Consider the following 24,317-nt stretch of genomic DNA (forward strand, 5'->3'; position numbering starts at 1 on the left):
TCTTGCTCAGTGTTTTCAGAAATACCGAGCAATAAGTTTCAACCAATTTCCAGTAAAAGCAATTCCATTTTCAGAGACAGGGCAAAACAAATTGCTTTTGAGAAGTTCTTTCCCATGTAATTCATTGAAAAGGATTCCATTTGTTTACCCAAAGCAGCACACAGAAGAAGAAAAAAAACAAAACAAAAAAAGCAGCAGATAGAACTAAAAAGTTGTTTGTTTGACCTTAAAAGTAAAAATTAGCCATGGATTGCAAGACAGAAAAGTCACCTTAAGAGAACTGCAAAAGCTGCATTTTTTTTTTAAATTAATAGATAACTCTAAATATCTTTTAGGCTCTTCACTATTGAAAAAGAAGTTAAATAGTATGTATGCCACTGAACAATGACAAAACATAGCTTCTTTCAATTATAATGCAATAATGCTGTCTAGTTCTGTTGTGCTGTTTGCTGCACCACTGACGTGCTTCACGGATACCTCCCCGTAAGAAAAATCAGTATTTTATAACTCCAAGCAACTGTTTTATTATTCCCTAAGAAATGTTTTGCAAAGATTATTCTTTGCTTGACTCTGTAGTTAAAAGTAGGAAACTATTGTTCAGGAGGTAGCCAATGCCCAAGAAGCTGCATCCTATGTTTCGTAAAAATCAATAGAGAGATTGCCATTAATGTCCACAAGTACTGGAATGGGGTTTCATGTAGAGCACACCAAACAGCATGCAAGAAGAGTCTATAAGAAACCCTGAAGTCACTGAGCATACCTGTTATTCCAATTTCTGCTTAAAAGCTTGTCCTGCTCCCCCTGAGACTGTTGGATACAAACTCTGGAAGTTCCATTTGCTGTGTGCTTCAGCTTCAGCACAGCAGGAGACGGCAAGGCAATGATTAACTAGTGAACAAACAGCATTTTCTTATTCTGGTGTTGACCATAGGCTCATCTTTCATGTGCCATATTCAAAAGAAACTATGAAAATTGTGCCGTTGGACTCCCATTGATCCAATGTTTTACCTATTGGCTACAGAATCAGGTCATCAAATATACTACGCTTGACAAACTGCAAAGCTTCCTACAAACTGGATCACACCAGGTCAGCATCAAGTGACTCCCTTGAGCAGACCCAAGCTATGCCATCGTGGATTTGCTTTTTTTGTTCAAGAACAACTGTCTTTGCATGTCCTTAGCTACACTTCCACTATGGTTTTCTGACCAAGAAGTCAATGTAACCCAACATCCCACATGAGGAAAATCCCATGCAAGTTTTTGTGGTCACGCCGTTCATTTTAAACACCTGCACATCATAGGCACATAAACACTACAACCAGTTTGCTGCTTTATTTGCTCAGCACTTACTACTTATTTTTGCAGAACCCACTGCTTTAAGCACCACTTTTTTAGCACACTTCCAAAATGGGTACCAACTCTTCTTATAGAATCAGCGCGCAAGCACTCATTCACGCTTCACTGATTCACAACCACGAAGCCGAGAACCAAGTACGATTTATTTCTCAATGAACTAAAGAAAGTATTTTCACTAGAAAAAAACTTTAAAAGAGCAGTGCTTATGTCTTGATCTATTTGTTTTGTGCACCAAAAAGACTGCAAGAAAAATCACTTAATTAAACCCAACTCATTGCTCTCCATACCAGACAGGAAAACACGCCTAGAGCAGAGAGAGTTTTTACTGAGCTATCCTAGTTAGGATCCACTGGCCATGAACAGTTTATTTCTTTAACCTTCTTTATTTCTTGCCTGTTTGAGGATCTGGTTGGGAGCAAGGGGGTAGGAATAAATAGGGCAATCTAAGAATTCTTCATACCACAGCCCACAGACAGCATAATACAAAGTATTGCCCCTACCTGACCTTTTTGGAAAAATTAGGAAGGAAGTTTAAATCCTCAAAATCATTTGAGGCACCTGTGCACTTCCCACAAGGAACCAGACTGTAAGACTCTTTTAATGAAAAAATTCACCCACAACTTTGACAAACTTCACTCCAAAATATTGTTTTAATTACGGGTTTTTTCATATAACTGAACTGCGAGAGAGTTTTTACTGAGCTATCCTAGTTAGGATCCACTGGCCATGAACAGTTTATTTCTTTAACCTTCTTTATTTCTTGCCTGTTTGAGGATCTGGTTGGGAGCAAGGGGGTAGGAATAAATAGGGCAATCTAAGAATTCTTCATACCACAGCCCACAGACAGCATAATACAAAGTATTGCCCCTACCTGACCTTTTTGGAAAAATTAGGAAGGAAGTTTAAATCCTCAAAATCATTTGAGGCACCTGTGCACTTCCCACAAGGAACCAGACTGTAAGACTCTTTTAATGAAAAAATTCACCCACAACTTTGACAAACTTCACTCCAAAATATTGTTTTAATTACGGGTTTTTTCATTGGACTAGATGGCTTCTTATTTGGGAGGGATTCATTTGGGAGATGCTTTCTTTTTAAGGGACAAGGGAATTTCCAATACTCAAATATTTATAATCTACAATTTAGTTTCTAAATACAGTTTCAACAAATAAAGGAGAGAAGCCAAATGTGACATACTATTCTGATAAACACTGTTTATTGTTTCTTCTTCCGTCCTATTTCGTTATGGACAAACAACACTAAATAGTGAAAACAAAAAGGTTATGACACATGCCAATGAAACCCAGGAAATTCAAAGCTGACAACTATTGAAATATCTGTCCCAAGTTAATTCCGCTCCTCTTCCTTTTTTTATAAATACACCCTGGAACTGACAATGTTAGCCTCAACCAAGCTTCCTTCTGTGTAACTTCTAAGTCACATAAACAAAGGTCATCCTTCCTGTCCACATTTTGCTCTTCTTGATCTTCCTTCAGGGGACAATTGCTCCCTCTCCCTATAACCTTTCTCTCTGATAACCACCTCAAGTACCTCCATCCTCCTCCTTCTGTCACTGCTGACTTGCAATTCATCAACAATGCAAAGGTTACTGCTCTTTTCCTGGTTCTCTGCCCTTTTTCCATCAGGTTGTCCATCACTAGCTCTCCTCTCTCACTGTGTATCCTGACCAGCCCCAGTCTCTCCTACCCCAGACCTTACACCCACCTTACCCTCACTCTTGCAGCTGAACCCCTGGAGATGAAACCCCATTCTAGGCAGACCTGTTTTGGCAGGGAGGTTGGACTAGATGATCTCCAGATGTCCCTTCCAACCCATATAATTCTGTGATTCTGTGACTTTGCTAGCTTTCTTCCTCAGCTTTCCTCACGCTACCTGTAAGTTTTCCATAGAATCATAGAACTGTCTAGGTTGGAAGGGACCCTTAAGATCATCTAGTCCAACCATCAACCTAACTCCCATTAAAAAAAACAAAAACAAAAAACCAACTCATCACTAAACCATGTTACTGAGCACTATGTCAACCATCCACCAACCCAATTCTCTTCACAGTTTTAACTGTTTTATACTTCCTGCTAAAGCTCTTCTCCTTTTCTACCCCTTTCTCCATAACCATCTGCACAAGGATCCTCCAAAGACAGATGTGTTTCATATTACATGACATCTCCAAGATCTGGCATTTTCCACAGTTTTGAGCAGCCTTCTCATCACTCCCCCTTCTTCCCACATCACATTTGTATTTGATAAGGTGGTCTAAGATTGTCACCCCAATAACTCGCCTATCTGCTTCTGTCCTCAAGTCCCTCAAAAGACCAGGACACGTACAGTCCCATATATAAAGAGGTGGGTATTGATGCTACAGCCACTAATGGAGTCTTACAGCAAAGAGAAAGGCTTAAAGCCTCTCCCAGGCTGTCTTCATCCAGACAAGGAAGAAAGAAGGTCCTGCCCCTCCCTAGATTTTTAGGGTGAGCAGTTTTTCCTTCTCTGTCCAACCTATTTTTGAACCCCCAGTGGTACAGAGAATATCATCACTGCCAGACAGTCACATCAAGACCCACTTGGTTACTCCTAAAAGTTTATCTGCCCTTGATGGATTTATGAGTTCATAGAAACAACTAGCAGGGGAACTCCTGAAGAAGGAAGCGTGGGTGTTTCATTCTCCACTATTAGTTTACTTGTGTAAACAATGTGTTTTCTTTCTCCTCTCTCCTGGGACAAAGTGTTTTGAAATAAGAAAATAAGCCTCATTTAGTGGAATGGCGAAACTGGGTCAAAGTACTGACAACAGCAGACTACTCCGAAATACAACATATTGGTGACTCCACAACATTTGCTTGTATTGGGGGTTATTCTGTACACAGGTCAAATATAGAAGTTGTTAGTGTCAGGTTTGGTTTTTGGTTGGTTTTTTTTTTTTTCCTTTTTAATGTGAATCAAATGTGATCAAAACCAGAAAGTGAGGCACCAGTCAGATGACCAGATATTGTCTAGGTTGAATTCTTGCTGACACACTGATACTAGAAAATTCCCATGACTGCTAACAACAAACATTGGCAATCATTGTGTACAGGGAGCTGGGGCTAAGCATGCGGTGATACAGGTCTTCTTGGTCCTTTTCCAAATGAAAAATTAAATTATTTTGAGTAACAGCTAACAGAAATTCCATCATTCTCTTCCTGCAAATAATAAAGGGAAAGCTGCCAAGGGGTGAAAATAGTTGTTGTGGTTACAGACCACAGTTTCAAGACTTAACACGGCATTATTTTATTGATTCTACATCTGGTGCCAGTTATTTTTATACAGCTTCTTTGTATAAATTCAGCAACATGAAAAAAACCTTCACCAAAGTCTATCAATGGCTCTTAAAAGAGACACCAACAAGCTCATTTCTCTCTAGTCTTCTGTACCTCAGCTATGATGCATCGCAAACACAAATCCATGTCTCTGAGGAGCCACATTTCTGCAGCGAGTAACCTGACCTGCTGTGACTGAGCTAGAAGAACCCAATCCACCCCTAAAACTCATTATTTCCTTCCCACTCTGCCTTTCTTCCAAAACCGTAGCACCAAAAGGCAAAACGAGGAGGAAGTAAACATTTTTCTTTTACAGTTCATGGACCATGACCTCACACGGACAGGATCTCCTCCTTACTTGCGAAGTCCTACCCCAGTCCCTACCGGAGAAGGTGAACATAAGCAATGCCCAGCAGGGAGTTGGTGTCAGCTTCTTCCAAAGACAGCAATCAAACATGTTCCATTACCTATCCCAAGACCTGCACACAGGAGAACTGAAGCTGCACACAAAGACCTTGCTGAGGCCTGCACTCCCTCTGCCCTTCGAGTAATTAGCGGGGCATTTGACGCTGAGTACCCTTTGACCACCAGGAAAACACCAGCCTTGAGGGACTACTGGTCCACTTTGCCCATCTTCTCCCTCACCAGCCCAGAGGGGCTGCCACAATCAACTGGGCTTCCTAAAGCTGCTACTGGCACAGCTCTTCTGCCTGGCTTTATGGCCCAAAGTCTAACAGAACCAGCTGGTGCCAGCCTGACTGCATTCAGCTTGCATTTTCTACACTTATTCTTAGCTTGAAGGGCTAAACCCAATTCCCCCTCCTCCCTTCCGACAAAAGTTATCTTCTGCAGAACACAACCACAGTGGTCCCTCTTGTCCAGAAAATGTATTGTTTAGCAATGCGTACTGAAAAGAGACCTAGCTTTAAAAACATCTAAATAATTTTTCACACTGCAGTTCCATTTCTTCTTCCATGCTTTGCCCATCCTGCCAGTGACACGTTAAAGCCTTGTCCTTAATCATTTTTCACAGAATCACAGAATTATATAGGGTTGGAAGGGACCTCTGGAGATCATCTAGTCCAACCCCCCTGCCAAAGCAGGTCCACCCAGAGCAGGTTGCACAGGAACACGTCCAGGTGGGGTTTGAATGTCTCCAGAGAAGGAGACTCCACCACCTCCCTGGGCAGCCTCTGCCAGGGCTCTGTCACTCTCAAAGGAAAGAAGTTGCTCCTCATGTTTAGGTGGAACTTCTTCTATTCAAGTTTGTGCCCATTTCCTCTTGTCCTATCCCTGGCCACCACTGAAAAAAGTCCCTTGACACCCTCCGTTTAAGTATTTATAAGCATTGATCAGATCCCTCCTCAGCCTTCTCTTCTACAGGCTAAAAAGCCTCAAGTCCCTCAACCTCTCCTCATAAGGGAGATGCTCCAGGCCCCTCATCATCTCTGTAGCCCTCTGCTGTACCCTCTCCAGCAGTTCCCTGTCCTTCTGTAACTGGGGAGCCCAGAACTGGTCCCAGTGCTCCAGATGGGGCCTCCCCAGGGCAGAGCAGAGGGGCAGGATGACCTCCCTCCACCTACTGGTCCCACTCTTCCTGATGCCCCCCAGGATGCCATTGGCCTTCTTGGCCACAAGGGCACATTGTTGGCTCATTGGCCATCCTATTGTCTACCAGGACTCTTGTGTCTTTCTCCTCAGAGGTGCTCTCCAGCAGGTCAGCCCCGAACCTGTACTGGTTCATGGGGTTATTTCTCCCCAAAATTTCTACTAGTTATTTCTCCTTTTGTTTCTTTGTACAGCAGCAAACACTGACTACCCCCTGCTATCAGCATTGCAGAATCTGGCAGCAACAGCTACTTGTCTGAAGTCTGCATGTTTGGTGAACATCTCTCAGAAACCCATTCCAAGCCCACAAGCACCTTCACACAGCTGTCGTGCTGCTTCACAGCTTGTAACAAAAAAAAAAAAAAAAAAAGCACCTCTCTCCAGTCTCCTCAAATGCATAAATTCACACAGAAACATACCTTTCCCCGCACTCACACATTTCATACCCACATACAAATTAGACTGTCACCACCATATCATATTCAGGACTGGAACAATTTAATTTGCCATTTCATAAAGACCAAGGCTGAAACTTAAGAGACTGGCCCTGGAAATGATAATTTAGCCATTTTCCAACAACCCAAGGCATTTATGTGTAGCCTTGGGAGGTCTGGCATTTAAATGATGATCACCTTATGTGCAATTCGGAATTAGCCTACACATGCACAACACAGACTCAACAGACTAGAATCATGGAATACCAGATCGGAAGGGACCTCAAAAAGCACCTGGCCCAACCTTTCTTGGCAAGAGCACAGTCTAGAAAAGGTGGCCCAGCACCCTGTCCAGCCATACCTTGAAAGTGGCCAATGATGAGGAGTCCACCACTTCCCTGGGGAGATTAATCCAGTGACTGATTGCTCTCATTGGAAAAATTTTTCCTCTTGTGTCCAGTCAGAATTCCTCTAGGAGTAACTTGTACCCATTACTCCTGGTCTTTTCCACGTGACTCCTTGTAAGAAGGGAGTCTCCATCTTCTCTGTAGCCACCCTTTAAATGCTGGAACATGGTGATAAGGTCTCCCCTAAGCCTTCCTTTTTCAAGGCTGAACAAACCCAATTCTTTCAGCCTTTGCTCATGTGGCAGGCTTCCCAGCCCTTGATCATCTTGGTGGCCCTTCTCTGAACCCTCTCCAGCCTGTCCATGTCTTTTTTGTACAGCGGGCACCAAAACTGAACACAGTAGAGTAGAACTGACTCCAATGCAGGTACTTTGCTGAACTACATCTGAAAGACGAAGGTCTAAGGCCTTGCTGGTGTTAATGACTGCTTGAAAGGCAGGGAAAAGATGCTAGCCTAGAAATGGGTTTAAGTAGCCATGCAAATAACCCTATTGCCTTTAATCAAAAGCTGGCAAGCTTGAGACTAAAAGCTTTCAATGACAACTAGACTTCTATGCTAACCACCAGACAGCGGACAAATAAAAGCAAGGGATTACATAAAATGCTGGAAGAGTCACCCTACAGGCATCACACATAATGAACTTTGCCAAAACTTTCTGTGAGCTGTCTTTCTTTGGAGATTATATGTTTAGAATAAATAGGGCTTTATAGGTGTCAGGGGTGGTGTATTCAACCTATATGTTGCTAGACTTGGTGTTTTATTTTTGTTAGGACCTTTAACCACAGTTCCAAGAGTTAAACGTGATCTGTTGGCCTGGGCTGCATTAGTGCTCATTAGACAGACAATTAGAAAAAGCACAAACTGATGCCAATTATAAAAGCACTAACGAACAAAGAAAAACCGATGCACCACTCATAGCTGAAATTATATAAAGTATAAACACCTTGTTGAATGAAAAGCTCACTGAGCATGAGCCAAACCTATAGTCTACCTTTCTTAGATTCGTTGTCATTTTAATGAATGACACTGGACTCCAGTACAGTGTTCCAAATGAAGATTTCCACTAGTGAAATAAAGGCTACCTTCCCATTCTGTTGGGCCCAAAAGGGCACAGAGGAAACACCAGTAATCAGCATGACAAGCCCGTCCCTGCCTGGAGAGGAAACATCCCCACGGATAGGACTGCGCAGGGAAGGCCACCTCTCCACACCTGGGAACTGGGAGACCCAACAAAATAAAAACCCAAGGAATCTTCCCATCACAACAGAGGCATTGCATCCTAGCAGGAGTTTTAACTGCACTGATAAACACATGGCCTTTGTTTGCAAAGGAAAAGGTGGTATGAAATGATCTGTTGATACTAAGACTTGGTTCAATGCACTACTTCCAAGTTGGTGTCTCCATCCAGCAATCCTCAGTTTTATGTTCCACACTCCAGGGGAGCATCCTCAGTTTTATGTTCCACACTCCAGGGGCATGACCAAAAGCCTGCCAGGAACACTATTATTAGATGAATTTAATTAGATGAACTTAAAACGTTCCAGCCATTATTAGAACAATATTAACAACCGTTGAAAGACACCTATCACCTACTGTCTGTTCTTAGAACATGTAAAACAATTTTAAGTGCTAAGCAAAACAGAGAATACTATAAAAGCAACACACAGAGCATCAGTGAAACAGACACAATATTATGTATTCCTTGGCCTGGAATATACCTTAAATAAAAGGTTGAACATAGACATCACTCTCAGGCTGTACTACTAAAAAAAGAAAAGAGTGTGCCTCCAGCTCACTCGGGAGTAGTAAATGCAATGGTTGTCATGTCTAGACTACAGCATGGCAAACAGCAGCCTACCAGCAGTAAAGGAAGATGCCCAGAACGTCTGCCCAAAGGGTGTGCACACTCCAGCATACTATCTTTAGCAAGAAACAAGACATACAAGACAGAGCTAAAACACTTCTTTGGCTTCCAGAGCTGTTGTTAACCATATGGGAAATACAGCGTAAGTGATAGCTAACATATGCCCCAGCATTTATGAAATACCAAGGGATGAAATAATGTTTTTCATATAGACATCAAAAAATGAAGCCACTCTATAACAAAACCAAATATTTATCTTGGCAGATGATATCTCCTAGGAAAAAAATTGCAATAAAGTTAAATATTTTAATACTGCAAAACAAATGCTGAAAATATCTTTGTAGGAATTTCCTGCCAAAATGGATAAGCTGTGCTTTTATCAGTGCAGCAAACACAAATTAAGAATTTTCACAGAACCATCAAACAGAAAATCTGAATTAACCAAAGAAAAGCTAGCTGCTCACTTGATGGTGAATCTTCATTTTTCTATGATCAAATAAGATGAAAAAATCCAAGCAACACAGTTTGCAAAGCTGCATTCACTACGTAAAATGAAGACCACTGACACAAGTTACAACTGAGGATTTCTGCGTGACTCCTTGTGACAAGTTGGTAAGAGTCAAACATTTCGTTCATCGTTTTTATTGCATTAAAAGCTGTTGGATTCTACTCCACTTTAAAGCAGGGCCACAGTCTATTTCTCACGTGGCAGGGATGGCACCTTTCCGGAACACAGGAGAGGGGGTAGTAGACTCTTGACTCATGGTCAGAATTGACTTAACTAAACAGTTTTACAACTCTAACATATTTAACTAGTGGAAAAGTTTACTCCAGGCTCAAAGATAACTTTCATAGAGTCATAGAATGGTTAGAGTTGGAAGGGACCTTAAAGATCATCAAGCTCCAGCCCCCCTGCCCTGGGCAGGGACACCTCCCACCAGACCAGGTTGCTCCAAGCCCCATCCAGCCTGGCCTTGAACCCCTCCAGGGATGGGGCAGCCACAGCTTCTCTGGGCAACCTCTTCCAGTGTCTCACCACCCTCACAGCAAAGAATTTCTCTCTGGTATCTCATCTAAATCTCCCCTCTTCCAATTTAAAACCATTCCCCCTTGTCCTGTCACTGCACTCCCTGACAAAGAGTCCCTCCCCAGCTCTCCTGGAGCTCCCTTCAGATATTGGAAGGCTGCTATAATTATTTAAAAGCAGTTTAAGACAACTTCAGTAGCAATTCCCAGGTCTAAGAAACAGGTTTTTAGAGAAACGCTTCAGGATGAGTTTTACTGCAGCTACTATTTAAGTGAATCAAGTTCAAACCACAAGCAGTAAGAGTCATAGGACTGAAAAATCCACATTTTCCACTCACACCTCCTAAAACTGAACTCTTGTCAACTTCTAAAACAAACACTATTTTAAACAGCTGTCTCCAGAGGGATGCTAGTAAAGCCTATGTACCAAGTTGGGGTTATACTGTGGCACATGGGTAGACACAATTTAAATAATCCAGAGCACCCTGAAAGTTCTCATTTAGGCAAACCAAACAGGTGTGACCCCTAGCAAACACACTGCAAGAACCCTGGCTTCCTTCTCCCAAGGTGTTTAAAGTGTCCAAATTATGATTTTTCACCTTGCATTAACTACTGCAAACATTGTGAAGAAATTAATTTTTTTTAAATCCCCAGTTGTAGCTAAAATAGCTTATTACGACACTTTACTGAGTGTTGGCATCTCATAGTTGCCAACATCTAACTGTTTTCCTAAGAAACTACAGCCTCAGCAAATTATGCATCATAAAGCATGCCAAGGCCCCAGCTGGCAAGAGGATGCATGTTTATTTTTGTGAAAGTTATGGTTTTGTTTTGTGGCTGTATTAAAAAAAAAATAAAAGAGAGAAATCAAGTTTAAGAGAACTTCACTTCTTTGCAAAAAGTGGCGAGCGGTTTCTCACGCAAGCAGACCCAAGACTGGCAGCAGGTATACCCAGACCTCAGCCTGGGCCTTATTTAATTCCTGAGTTAAAGTTAACACAAAGTTCACTTACAGCATTAGCAGGAAGCTTGAGTAAAAGGCAGCACCTTGCCACGTTGGCCCAGGTTGAGGTGGGAAACAAGAGCTGGCAATTCTGCCCATTGCTCCACAGAGGAGAAAATGCCCCGTGCCAGAGCGTTTCCCAGGCAGGGTCCACACATCTGCAAGGCAGGAAGGTAAAAGAGGACACTCTTCCACAGTAAATAACATTTCTCCATGCGCTGACCCAACGTGCAGCTCCGATGGCACATCCCGACCTGCTTTCTGCCATCTTCACCAGCTCCACAGCTCCCAGTCTCCAGCTGAACCAGTGAGCTCAGGGAAGAACACGCTCAGGTTCGTCAAGCAAGTATTTCCATTGCTTTCCACACATTCGTTCCCAAATGTATTTAAATACATATTTTGGCATAGGCTCAAAAAGCATGCCATTAATAGAAACGACTAAACAAAGGATTAGGAGGAAGACAAGGCTATGGATCCACAGGCAAGTTAAGAAAGGGAGTATCAGCACATACAATACACATCGTGCACAAAAGGAAAACCAGTAAGACTTTGGGTTACTTTCATGTTGGAAGTATCCTTCAACAGAGTCAGGGTCAAAGAACCCTGGAGTTAATGACTGGAAAGTACAGATTTGTGTTCAGCAAATATAAACTAGAAGCCAAAGACATCATTTTGGATGAAAAAAAAAAAAAAAAAAGAAAAGTAAGAGATCCATTTGAAAGTCAAAAAAGTTTTTGTTTTTTCTTTTCCTTTACAAGCCACTTGTGAGACCAAGTTTAGAGCACTGTGTTTGGTCCCGGGCATTTGGCCAGATGACATTCACATTCTGGAGCTGGTAGAGTGAGGAACAAGAATAGCTTTTTTTTTTTCCCCTCAGGAAAGTCCCTCAGAATAAAGTTGTTTCTGTCTCTAAGCCTATCTACATGAGGACTGGGGAAGATGATTGTTAGTGTCCCTCACCAGAGTCAATTGGCAGTGCTCCACTGGTTGTAATGGAGCAGTAGTAAATTGCAGCTAAGGATTTGTCCCTTGTTTTACAAATACTGTACAAAATGATTATTCAGTGCTTTCAGGCTTTTCTGAACTCAGGAAGACAACAGCTGCTTATATGCAAAGCAGGGCTTTCACTCTTCAGCAACGAGTCACAGGTAAGACATCTTCCAAGAACTTCCATTTACAATGCTATCTTGGAAACCCTCTTCCAAGATTGGGAGGAAAAATGCACTTCCTTTGCCACATCCTACCCTCTCCATACACATTGTCTTCACAGACCAGAACCCTCCATGGTGCAGCACCAGTTACAGTCTCATCATGCAACACCCAATACAAATGGGTTCACTAATTCCAAACCATTTATGACAATTACATATCACAGAATTCCTGCCAGAGGACTGGTAGAACTCCAGTAACTTCCTTTTGCCACTTTCACTCTACCTTGGTGAGACCTTCACACTCCTCTCCCATATCCACACTGATGGCAGAATCCCTATCAGCTCCAAAGAGAACACTATAGCATTAATGATCAGTAACTTCCTACTGAGCTAATTGTTTAGAACAGCATTTCCAAAAATACAGAATGAACCTACCCAGAGAATGTGGCCACAGCTCCACCATTTCTTTTCCTTCATGTGTAATTTCTCTCTGCTTTATCTCAAGGCAAAAAACCAAAACCACCGAAAGCCCACACCTGCTTTATCAGCCAGCTTCTTTTCAGAAGCATCACAGTCATCAGATGACCATTTACAAATAATTGCAAGTCAAACTAACTTAAACTGAATAACCGACCAAAAAAAATTAAATAATATATTCACCAACCTCTCTTAAGCGTGCAACGAATGGATATACTATCTGTCTTGCAATTACAAGACAATCAATTTTAGTCACTTTTCTTAGAGAGCACATTTAAATCTTTCTGCAAACTTTCACTAAACGATGTGTCAGAAAAAAAAAAACCAAGTTGGACAGAAATATTATTTTAGCCATACTGCAAAATTTTCAGTTTTATTTAAAAGAGTTAGGCATGGGCTTTACATATGTAGGCTCATAAGAACTACAAAAGGCAACAAGAAGTTTCATGGGTAAGATCAAGTTCTCGGGGCCCAACTCAGCATTCACAACCAATGGCATAAATTCAGGAGCAAGTCCCTTGAAGTTAACAGAGCAAGTATAAAACTTAATGTCAAGAGAGGAGAACAAGGCCTGCCCTCCTTCGACTGAATCATCCTCATGAACTCTGGACTTTCCAAGCATTAGAGATCCTGGGAACGCTACGCGATATTACTCTGCTTTTTGTTTTGCCTGAAAACTTTAAGCAACAACACTTGGCTGAAAGAAGGCAGTTACTAATGCTTCTGTGCTGAGACTTCTGTCCTGAGCTTCTCCTGCCTCCTCGGGCACCAGGTGTGGGTTTTGGGGTAACCCCCCTACCCATCACTAAGCTAAAGTGCTCCTCTCTTGGTCACCAGCCCCTTCACCAGCCTTCTCCTCCTCACCCAGCTCCCACCCAGGAGACCTTCTCAGCCAAGACACCCTACCAACAGGGAAGCCCTGCTTCCACATGAAGGACATCAAAGAGGAGGCTGGACCAGAGCTGCTGGAGGGATGGAACCTGTCTGGAGCCCACCATGCCTGCCCACACCACAGGGCCCACTCTTCACAAGTGCTGCTGTAACTGGGTCAAGCTGTGCAGTGCCCAGACGAGGAAAGGACTTGTGCTTCCACACTGCAGAAACCTTTGTCTCCATCTTGCCACCCACTTAGAATTGTCTAGGTTGGAAGGGACCTTTCAGATATCGAGCCCAACCACATAATCAGCCTGGAGAGAGGGTGCTTTTCAAGGCAGGAGGTCCAGCGTGGAGGCAGACATGGGCTAAGAGTTGCCATGATGCCCAGTATGTCCTTCATCACCTTCCATTTCAGTAGCAGCATTGCAGAAGGCGGCGGCAGAGGAAAGACCCCATGTGTTTTGTCTTGGTCTATCTACAAGAGACCCTCTAAGTCAAATTAAAACAGGCTGGGTTACAGAAAAGAACCCAGACCCAAAGCAGGATCAGACCACATAAACACTTCGGACCCCACAGCCAAGAACACAAAGCAGGAGCAGCTGCCCTTACACAAACAAACCGTGTCGCACCCCACAGCGGCTGAGGGACAAAGAAAACCCCACGTCCTTGCCAGCCCTTTCTCCTTGTCCTACTCAAACTCCAAATACTCAACCTCCTGAACAAGAACGGTAGGCTAAGCCAGCACGCCGGCACGCAGGGTTGGGGAACTGCAGGTGGTAAAGCATCAGATAAAACTAATAACCATAAGTAGTCCTATTCTAGGTCATAAACGCCATAAATGCTAAGAAGTGGACCTGACATCCTTTCCAGTTCCCAGTAACACGCTCCATAAGATACGGAATAACCCTACTGCCTCAAGTGTCTTGGTGGAGCATTTTGTGTGTCAGGAATGATTGAGTTTTCAGCGTTCCAAACTAAGACACGTATCAGAAACTAGAGCCTCATGTCCACACAGTTCCTGCTCCAGCACCCTCAGCGCTTTGTTACGCGATGACTCAATTTAAGGGAGGGTGCCAAATGCCCAGTTACCCTTCCATCACCTCTACCCAGACACCCCACCACACCGAGGATAAGAGACAGGAAGAAAACAAACAGTTTAACTGGCAACACTTGACTCTGCTTAGCATTTTCTCCAAGCAACTCCCAAGTAAGGAACTTTAGAGGTTTGTTTTTGTTTTTTTTTTTGAGACACATCTTGACAAACGTCCAGTTACAGATTAGAGGTAGGTAAACCTCTTATTTGCGAGATCTGTAAGGTATGCCAAGTATTTAGAGCCACGGGCCGGTCCCGCACAACGACAGAGCCTGCAATACACACGACCACAGAACCAGTTTTCTGTGTGTTGCTCCACTCCGTGCCTGCAAGGTAGTACCACAAACTTGCTCTCGAGCCCCTTTCAGCCCTTCATCCAGAGCCCCTCAATGATCCTACAGGGCTCATAAGCCGCGCTAGTGGTTTGGTAACACGTTAAGAAAAGGTTTGAGGCTGTATCTTATGTCATACAGCACTCTATCAGTTCTCTCCAGCTGATGGGAGAGGAGTTCTATCACTTATCACTACGATATGACTGCTACATTGTCCTAGTGGATAACAGAAGCTCCTAAACTGCTATCTTGACAGCATTGTTCTGCCTTTCCCCCAACCCGCTCCTAAAAAGCGGTAGCTCCTTTGTGAAAAATTCAGTCACTGCAGTATTCATTCAGCGCCTTAGTAACTACTATATTTGATCTACCTTTAGAAACAATCCAAAAAAACCTCCCCTGAGCCTTAAGCAAAAGAGCTGTTCGTCTTCCACGTTAGATACACCCGAGAGCACCAGGAGCCAACTTTCCCGGTCCTGTTAGCCACCCATCAAAACCCTCCCATGCTATATGCTTCAGGGAGCTCAGGAGGGTAGTTTCACACAAGAGACCACGAGGACACCTCCCAGTGGGGCCTTGGAGCCAGAGCATGGGACACCCAGTTGGCTTGAGGTGCAACCAGGCGATAGAGCAACCCACTAAAGTCAGCCACGAGAGCCCCCAGCACACCTTACCCCGCCGTGCCAGGAGCACAGGCTGCCAGCAGACCCCTGGCCAGCACGGCCTCACACAAGAGAATTTCGACCTCTGAAAAAAAAAAAAAAATATATGTTTAAAACACCCCCCAGAAACCCCACAGTTGGGCCACCTGTGCTCTGAAAAGCAGAGATTACGCATTCCTGCGTTTGCACCTTGCTCAGCACAAAACTTTTGTCAAGCCACCAGAAGTTTTTTAAGCAACCTCAAAATCCTGAAGCAGAACAGGACCGGTTTCTCAGCCCAGACTAGTATTTACATTCGCTGTCCTTTTAAAGCCTTAGCTGGAGAGGAAACCTACACGACAGCGACTGCACAACCCAGTCTTGACAGATACCAGGGATACCTGACCTTGGAAGCCCATTTCCAACAGTACTCTCTGATCCCAAACCTGGCGAGGGGCAAAACCAAACCAAAACATCCAAATGCTTACAAGTTCACCAAATACAAAGAGTCTGAAATGCACAGAAATCCCTTGAAGGAAAAAAGTCAGCTCCAAAACCCATTTGAGGAGTGCATTCCTAGAGAGGTATGGGAGTCTCGATCCACACGGCTGTTCCATCATTTTCCGACGAGTCAGTATTGCTGATATTCTCGGCAATTATTACTTTACGTTTTTAATTAACACATAGAATGAGACAGTGGATTGAATACAAATCCCCCCAATGAAATTAAACGTGCCCTAGGATTACAGATGGTAAAACGTTCCATATAAACACATCACCGCACAACCCTCCTGCGTAGCTGTGTGATCAACTGACACCTCTATTTACCATAGGCTTCCTGCTCATCGAATTAAAACATTCGGGTCCCAAGTAAGCTATTAACAAATAAATATTTTTAGAGCTAAACAGATCTAAAACTAACGAAACTTTGCATAGGTCTGGCCCGAGGAGAGGTCAGAGCTGGGTTCCACGGCTAACCTGGCATCTTTTATCCCAGGAAAACACAGGATTACTCAGAGTCAGCTGAATCAAAAACGGTGTTGCTGTGGAGCGGTGGAGTCTGCAGGTCCCAGTACCTGCCCTATAGCCTCCACCTGGGCAAACACACACTTCTGCAAACACCATTAACTCCAGCTCAGCTGTCCCCTGTGTTCCAATGGAGAAAGGGCACTCCCCCAAGCAGGGCCCTGTTTACCCCCAGGGGGCTTTTTGCCCACACAGAAATACCACCAGGTGGAAATGGTGCTTTGCTCCATCCTCATCACTACAGCTGTGCTGGCAAAGGCACACGGAGATGTTCCTCAGGAGCGACGCGTTAGGAAATAAGCAAATAAAACAAGTGAGAGCCGAGTGGCTCGGAAGGATGAGAAGACAAAGGAATTAATCTAACAAAGTACGCCTTCTGCTTTTCTACATCTATCAAATCAGACTCCTATGATTTAAAATAGAATCATGGAATGGTCAGAGTTGGAAGGGACCTTAAAGATCCTGGGCAGAGACACCTCCCACCAGACCAGGTTGCTCCAAGCCCCATCCAGCCTGGCCTTGAACCCCTCCAGGGATGGGGCAGCCACAGCTTCTCTGGGCAACCTCTTCCAGTGTCTCACCACCCTCACAGCGAAGAATTTCTTTCTGGTATCTCATCTAAATCTCCCCTCTTCCAATTTAAAACCGTCACCCCTTGTCCTGTCACTGCACTTCCCTGACAAAGAAAAATCAGCTTTTACCATAACGTTTATAGGGAAATATTTAAGAAGGGAAACTGGCAAAGCATTATGTTGTCCCTCTGCCTTTCGGGGCCTCTTTTCCAGCCAGAAAAGGGAGGCGGATGCCCAGGCTGAGGGCTCCCCCTTTGGCCTGGCTTCCCGGCCCTGAGCTGCCGGGCTGCCCGCGGGCCCGGCCCCGCTCCGCCACCGCACACCGAGCCGCCCCTTCCAACTCTACCCGGCCGCAGGGAAGGGAAGGGAAAAGAAGAGAAAGGGAGTGAAGGGCGGCGGGCGGGACGGCTGGCCGGAGGGGCACACCACCGGCGGGGTGCCCGGGCAGAGGGAGGCCTGGCGCCGGGTTGGGGGAGCCCCGGCCCGGGGCGGCGGGGTTGAGGAGGTTTGGGGGGGCCCTTGCAGCGCGTCGTCCCCCCTCAAAACTCCGGTAGCCGGGGCCGCCCCCGGCCTCCCCTGAACCGCCGGAGGAGCGGGGGCGAGGAGCTCACCTCACCTCACCTGCAGCCCCGGCGGGAGAGAGCGCGATTCTTCCCGGCGCCCCGCACCGGCCTAGCTCCGCCGGCCTCCCTTCCCCCGGCCCCGGCGGGCCGCCATCTCCCCCCCACCTCCGTCCCTCGCCCGCCCCTTACCTCGTACTGCCGGGCAGGGCCGGGCCGAGGGCCGGGGAGGCTTTGTGCCCGCCGCGCAGCTCGGCCGGGCTGCGGCCGCCCCTCCCTTCACCCCGGGGCCGGTTCCCCCCCTCATGGGGCCGGGCGCCTGCGCCATGAGCCCGCCTCCCGGCCCTCCCTCCGCGGCTGCCGGCGGCTGCGAGGGGAGCGTCCCGCCGCCTTCTCCGCTCCCTCACGGAGGAAAGGGCCGGCACCGGGGGCGCCCCGGTGGGGAGGGAGCCGGGGTGGGTGAGCTCCAAGGTGCACGGCCCCGGGGGTTGAGGGGCTCCGCCAGCTGCGGGGGACGGTCGTGGCCTGCGACCCCCCCCCCGGGAGAAGAAGGGGGGGTTCCCCTCACCTTTCCGTCCTGCCGGCCGTGGGGTGCACCCCCGGTGTTGCTGCTTCTCGCTGACTTCCAGCTCACGAACCGGAGAAAACCGGAAAAAAACGGCAAGGGTGGATGCAGCTGGGATGCCGCGCATCCCCACAGTTCATCCCGAAGGATGCCGGCCCTCCGCCTGTCACAACTTTATTGGGTTTATTTCAGCGCTGGTTATTTCAATAACGAAACAACGAGGGGCAAGGGTTCTCCTTCCAGGCTGGCAGCTGCTCCTTCCCCCCCCCCAGTAAATAGAGAACCCATTAAAAATGCCCGCAGTCGGCATGTCAGGCGTGACTGGGAACACACTCAAAGGCACACACACTGGGGGAAAGACCTACCCAAAGCGGGTACAGCAATTCCGAAATTCAGACCGCTAAAATGAAAGGTGGAAGCCCACCTAGTTTTGAGGAAGTGGGATGAAGCAGTGGTTCTGTGTTTCTATGTCTTATTTCCAAGGTGCTGACATTTACATTAGTCCACGGCTTCCATGAAAGTAGCCGTGAATCTCCAGGCGTAAGAGACCTGGCTGGCTCATGGAGGGAACAGATTAATCCCTTTGAGCAGCTTCTGTTGCTGCGGCTTTCGTCTAATCTATAGCTGTCTCCTGACAGAGAGGTGTGAAACTTCTGTGGCGTGAGCTGGAGGCAGCAGAAGTAATTCTGCTTGTGCAATCCAGTTGTGAAAGCAGTGGAGAGCTCTGCAAGCTGTCTCAAGGGCCACCGAAACCTTTCTGCTCTACCTGCCATGCACGCCATGCAGCGCTTTGGCATTAAAACCCATTTATCACAAGGCACAATGTGATTGGCATTTCAGTTCTGCTGCCTCTGGAAGCTTGCTGACGTTTATTCAGGTAGCCTAGGAGATGGCACTGAAGTCCAGTTTTACAGTGCCTGGCTCTCGGCATAGCTGTCAGAGCCCTTGGCTACCCTTACAGAGAGGGGGGAGGCACCACTGCCCCCCAAAAAGCACCTGGGAGCAGTTCAGTAAGGTGCCTGCTGGCCACAGAGGAAACCAAAAGCAAACAGGAGGCAGTAAATGAGAGGCGAGTTAGGACATAGCCAGCTCTGCCAGACTGGAGCAGAACTGAGCTCTAAGGACCAGAGGAAATTTACTGGAAAAGACTGCTGTGCCTCTCAAGCACCTGGATAGCAAACTTTCTGTGAGCCAGCAATGTGCCCTTGTGGCCAAGAGGACCAATGGGATCCTGGGCTGCAGAGGGAAGAGTGTGGCCAGGAGGTGGAGGGAGGTCATTCTCCCCCTCTGCTCTGCACTGGGGAGGCCACAACTGGAATCCTGTGTCCAGTTCTGGGCTCCCCAGTTCAAGAGGGACAGGGAACTGCTGGAGAGAGTCCAGTGTAGGGCAACAGAGATGATGGAGGGATTGGAGCATCTCCCTGATGAGGAAAGGCTGAGAGAGCTGGAGCTCTTGAGCCTGGAGAAGAGAAGGCTGAGGGGAGACCTTATTCATGCTGACAAGGATCTAAAGGGTGGGTTGAGGGAGGATGGAGCTGGACTCTTTTCAGTGGTTCCCAGGGACAGGACGAGGGGCAACGGGCACAAGCTGGACCATGGGAAGTTCCACTCCAATCTGAGGAAGAACTTCTTTGGGGTGAGGGTGGCAGAGCCCTGGCAGAGGCTGCCCAGGGAGGGTGTGGAGTCCCCTTCTCTGGAGATCTTCAAGCCCCGCCTGGATGCTCCTGAGTGATGTGCTCTGGGCAACCCTGTTTTGGCAGGGGAGTTGGACTGGAGGATCTCTAGAAGGTCCCTTCCAACTCCAACAATTCCGTGATTCCGTGATAGCTGAGATACCGGGTGAAGTTTCATGGCTTGTGTTTCTTATTTATCCCTGATTGAAATTCCCCTCAGTCCAGCTCTGAGCACAGGCTTGGCATCATTTTCTGTACATACAGTAAGCCAGCAGAAAAGAAGATCTTTTTCCAAGCCCTGGATGGCTGGGCTATATTTTGTCATCATATGGGTTTGGGGCAGAGATCAATGTGTAGGCAGAAGGCTTTAAGCATTGGTGGGATGGCATTGGGCCTTCCAATATCTGAAGGGAGCTCCAGGAGAGCTGGGGAGGGACTCTTTGTCAGGAAGTGCAGTGACAGGACAAGGGGGAACGGTTTTAAATTGGAAGAGGGGAGATTTAGATGAGATACCAGCAAGAAATTCTTCCCTGTGAGGGTGGTGAGGCACTGGAAGCGGTTGCCCAGAGAAGCTGTGGCTGCCCCATCCCTGGAGGGGTTCAAGGCCAGGCTGGATGGGGCTTTGAGCAATCTGGTCTGGTGGAACTCGATGATCTTTAAGGTCCCTTCCCACTCTAACCATTCTGTGATTCTGTGACCTAGAGGACTCGACTAGTCTGGACAAGAAATGGCACCCCCAAGCCACTGCATTGCTGTGTTATACACCCCAGTGAGGTGAGGGAGACTTTCCCATATAATTTAGTTTTGACTAGGCCTGGGCAGTATCTACTTTAGCTCTAAAAATCAAAACACCCATTTCTTATTTCCATTGCAAGTACAGAGGAAAACACTGTTTTTGGAATCCCCGGCATCTTGAGTAGATACCCAGGGGATAGGAAATGGACTGGCTTATCTGTTGTCCCACGCTGGCAACTGCAGCAAGCAGCAGCAACTACTAATTTTTCAGCTGGCTCCTCTTGTGGGAGCCAAGATTCCGACACCGAGAGACTTCCCTCTTCCACTGGCTCCTATCCTAGAAGCTTGCCACATCGCCGGGAGCTCTGCAGGAGGGAGAAGAGAAAGAAACTGCAGCACTTCTGGTTTTTTACAGCAAAGGCAGATGAGTCCCTGGGGTCTACCTCCTGTGTGCTGAACCTGTTGTGGCTGCACCTGGGGGAGACCTGCGTGGTCTCCCAGCCCATGGAGGTGCATCCACACCAGCCCTCCAGAGCCTGGTCACGTTCACTGATGACTTCAGAGTGATCTTTTCTTGCCTTAAAACACAACGTGTGTTTCAGTTCATAGCACGTGACAGCGATTACTTCAGTACATTCAAAATCTTATCCCTTGGCAGCATCGTGCGTGTTACAGTTTGGGCTGTTAAGTGGGATTTCTTGTTCTGATTTGCAAAACAACACTGGCGCTCAGCTGGGTTTTGTAACGGAGGAGGAGGGGGAAGAGGATCCAACTGCACGAGGGAGGCACAGCAAAAACTGCTTGAGAGCAAACCAGACCTAGTTGTTTTAATTTTCCTAATGACTTTCTCATACAGCAAGCAGAGGGGAGGTATATACTTACACACCTGGAACACACACCAAACAAACCCACAAACCAACAAGTGAACAAAAGCCATAGAACTGAGCCAACTAGTTTTTCTGCAAGCTGTAGCGAGGCTGGTATCGCCACCCTGAGTTGTTCTGGGCTCAGGCATGACCTGCCTTGTACAGGGAGGCAGAATCTCTCCTTGTTCCACCTCTTCGTTTCCCAGATCTGGAGGATACTTCACCATCACCAAAATTTCGGTGTCATGGAGAGAACTTCCTAGTTGAGGATTCACTAGTGCCGAGGTAGACAGCCATCCTGACCCTATATAGCCATATAGTCCAAAACTCCATACGGCCAGAAGCCATAGGAGAGACATCATGAACATCAACAAGCCATGTGGAATGAGAGTGCCAGGAAAAGTGGCAGGCAGTTGGGAACTTCTCCCCAGGGCTGTGAGGCAGAGCTGGTGCAGATGTGCAGCTGGATCCCGGGCCAGGGCAACCACACTTCTCCTTCCCACCTCTGGGTGAATGGAGTTAAAGCCAGTTGGCGTTCGGTGACAAGTGGTGTTCCCCAGGGTTCGGTATTGGGGCCAGTTCTGTTTAATATCTTTATTAATGATCTGGATGAGGGGATTGAGAGCACCCTCAGTAAGGTTGCAGATGACACCAAGTTGTGCAGGAGTATTGATAAGCTTGAGGGTAGGGTGGCTCTACAGAGGGACCTGGACAGGCTGGATGGATGGGCCGAGGCCAATGGGATGAGGCTCAACAAGGCCAAGTGCCCGGTCCTGCCCTTGGGTCACACCAACCCCCTGCAGCGCTCCAGGCTGGGGGCAGAGGGGCTGGAGCTGCCGGGCAGAAAAGGACCTGGGGGTGTTGGTCGACTGTCGGCTGAACAGGAGCCAGCAGTGTGCCCGGGTGGCCAAGAAGGCCACCAGCATCCTGGCCTGTGTCAGGAACAGGGTGGCCAGCAGGACTAGGGCAGTGATCACCCCCCTGTACTGGGCACTGGTGAGGCCCCACCTCGAGGGCTGTGTCCAGTTTTGGGCCCCTCACCACAAAAAAGACATTGAGGGGCTGGAGCGGGTCCAGAGAAGGGCAACGGAGTTGGTGAGGGGTCTGGAGCACAAGTCTCATGAGGAGAGGTTAAGGGAGCTGGGGGTGTTCAGCCTGGAGAAAAGGAGGCTGAGGGGAGACCTTATTGCTCTCTCCAACTCCCTGAAAGGAGGGTGTAGCTGGGGGGGATCGGTCTCTTCTCCCAAGGAACAGGCAACAGGACAAGAGAAAATGGCCTCCAGTTGTGCCAGGGGAGGTTCAGGTTGGCTGTTATTGTAATAATTTTTTTATTACACTGAAAGGGTTACCAAACATTGGAACAGGCTGCCCAGGGAAGTGGTTGAGTCACCATCCCTGGAGGTATTTAAAAGACATGTATATATGGTGTTCAAGGACATGGTTTAGTGGTGGACTCGGCAGTGCTAGGTTTACAGTTGGACTTGATGATCTTAAAGGTCTTTTCCAGCCTAAATGATTCTATGATTCTATGGGGATTACCCAAAAGCAGCCTTTCCAACATGGGCTGGTGCTGTTCAGGCTGGCTATCTGTGAGCATCGCTTGCTCTACTGCTAACCCATGCCTGCCTGGTACATGTGGTGGAGTCACCTTGTGTCCTCTTCCCCCAAAAAAATAATTTCCCCTTCCAGAGCAACCTTCTGGCCACATTACACTGCTCAGTGTGAATGAGACAAACACCTAAAATCCCTGTAGGAGAGGGTGTTCCCTGCATTTGGATAAGACAACGATCCTGGTCCTTTCGGACAGCCTGGGCTGAGGGATCCTGCCAATGTGAGAATAAAATAGAGCAGATCATTAATTTGCTGGGGCCTGGACCTGCTGAGACAAGATGCTGACATCCTGCAAATGAGAAAATGGTTAATCTTGTTGCCGTCGGGGACTGTTCGAATTGTCACACAGACAGAGCCACCATTTGGATTAATGGAAAGGGCACAGGGATGTGATTTAACGCCTGGGGGTGGGTTTTGAGAAGGCTGAAGGTTGCACCCTTAGACTTCTGGCTGCCTCTTGCCATTTCCATGAGCACAGACATCGATGTCAGGCAAAGAAAGAGCTTCAAAACCAGGACTTAGGTCTTACTGGTTAGTTCTCCCTTGTGAGACAACACAGTGCCTCCCCAGTACTGCTCTTTGCTTCGCATCCTCATTACCATATTTTTATAAAGCTCTCATTGCATAAAAAGTTCCCTCAGTACTCAGATGAGCCGTGACATGTTCACCATGTCACGTTTGATTGCCACCCGCTTGGTCTCAGCAAAAAGCTTGACAACGACAGGGGAGAACGTTTCTGGAAAGAGATTTGTGGATTAACCTGGTTTTCAAGAGATTTCAGTTCCCTGCCCAGCTCTGCCTGCATGATTCTTAACAAGTAACTCTTCTACTGGTCATCCCATTAACTGCAGGGCATTAGTATGCATTTATTAAAGTATGCAGCACTCCTGTGTTTATTGAACTAAAGTCTACACAACTGGGATAAAAATCAGGCTGGACAAATGTTATGAAAAAAGCCCCAGGTCACTTCTGCTTCTTCCTACGGCATCTGCCGTATGGAAGGAGAAACTGTGTGTCTTCTATTTTCTGTACTCATAGCAGAGCCAATCTTTTTGCTTCTTCATATTTTTTTACTTCTTTCAGGTTGATAGCAAAGAACTGGAATCAAATTGTTTACGACTATTGGTTA

General features: G+C 46.7%; 1 protein-coding gene across 1 annotated transcript in view; it reads right to left on the bottom strand.

The window, feature by feature from the left end:
* The window catches only part of RIN2 (Ras and Rab interactor 2), an 83,864-nt gene extending 65,829 nt beyond the window's left edge, over positions 1-18,035 (bottom strand). Inside the window, exon 1 of the mRNA XM_014962495.1 lies at positions 17,931-18,035. The gene's annotated coding sequence lies outside the window, so the exon portion shown is untranslated. The remainder of the gene's footprint in view (positions 1-17,930) is intronic.
* Between the last annotated feature and the right edge of the window lie 6,282 nt (positions 18,036-24,317).

Source organism: Calidris pugnax, unplaced genomic scaffold (genome assembly GCF_001431845.1).
Source record: "Calidris pugnax isolate Ruff unplaced genomic scaffold, ASM143184v1 scaffold147, whole genome shotgun sequence".
NCBI lineage: Eukaryota > Metazoa > Chordata > Aves > Charadriiformes > Scolopacidae > Calidris > Calidris pugnax.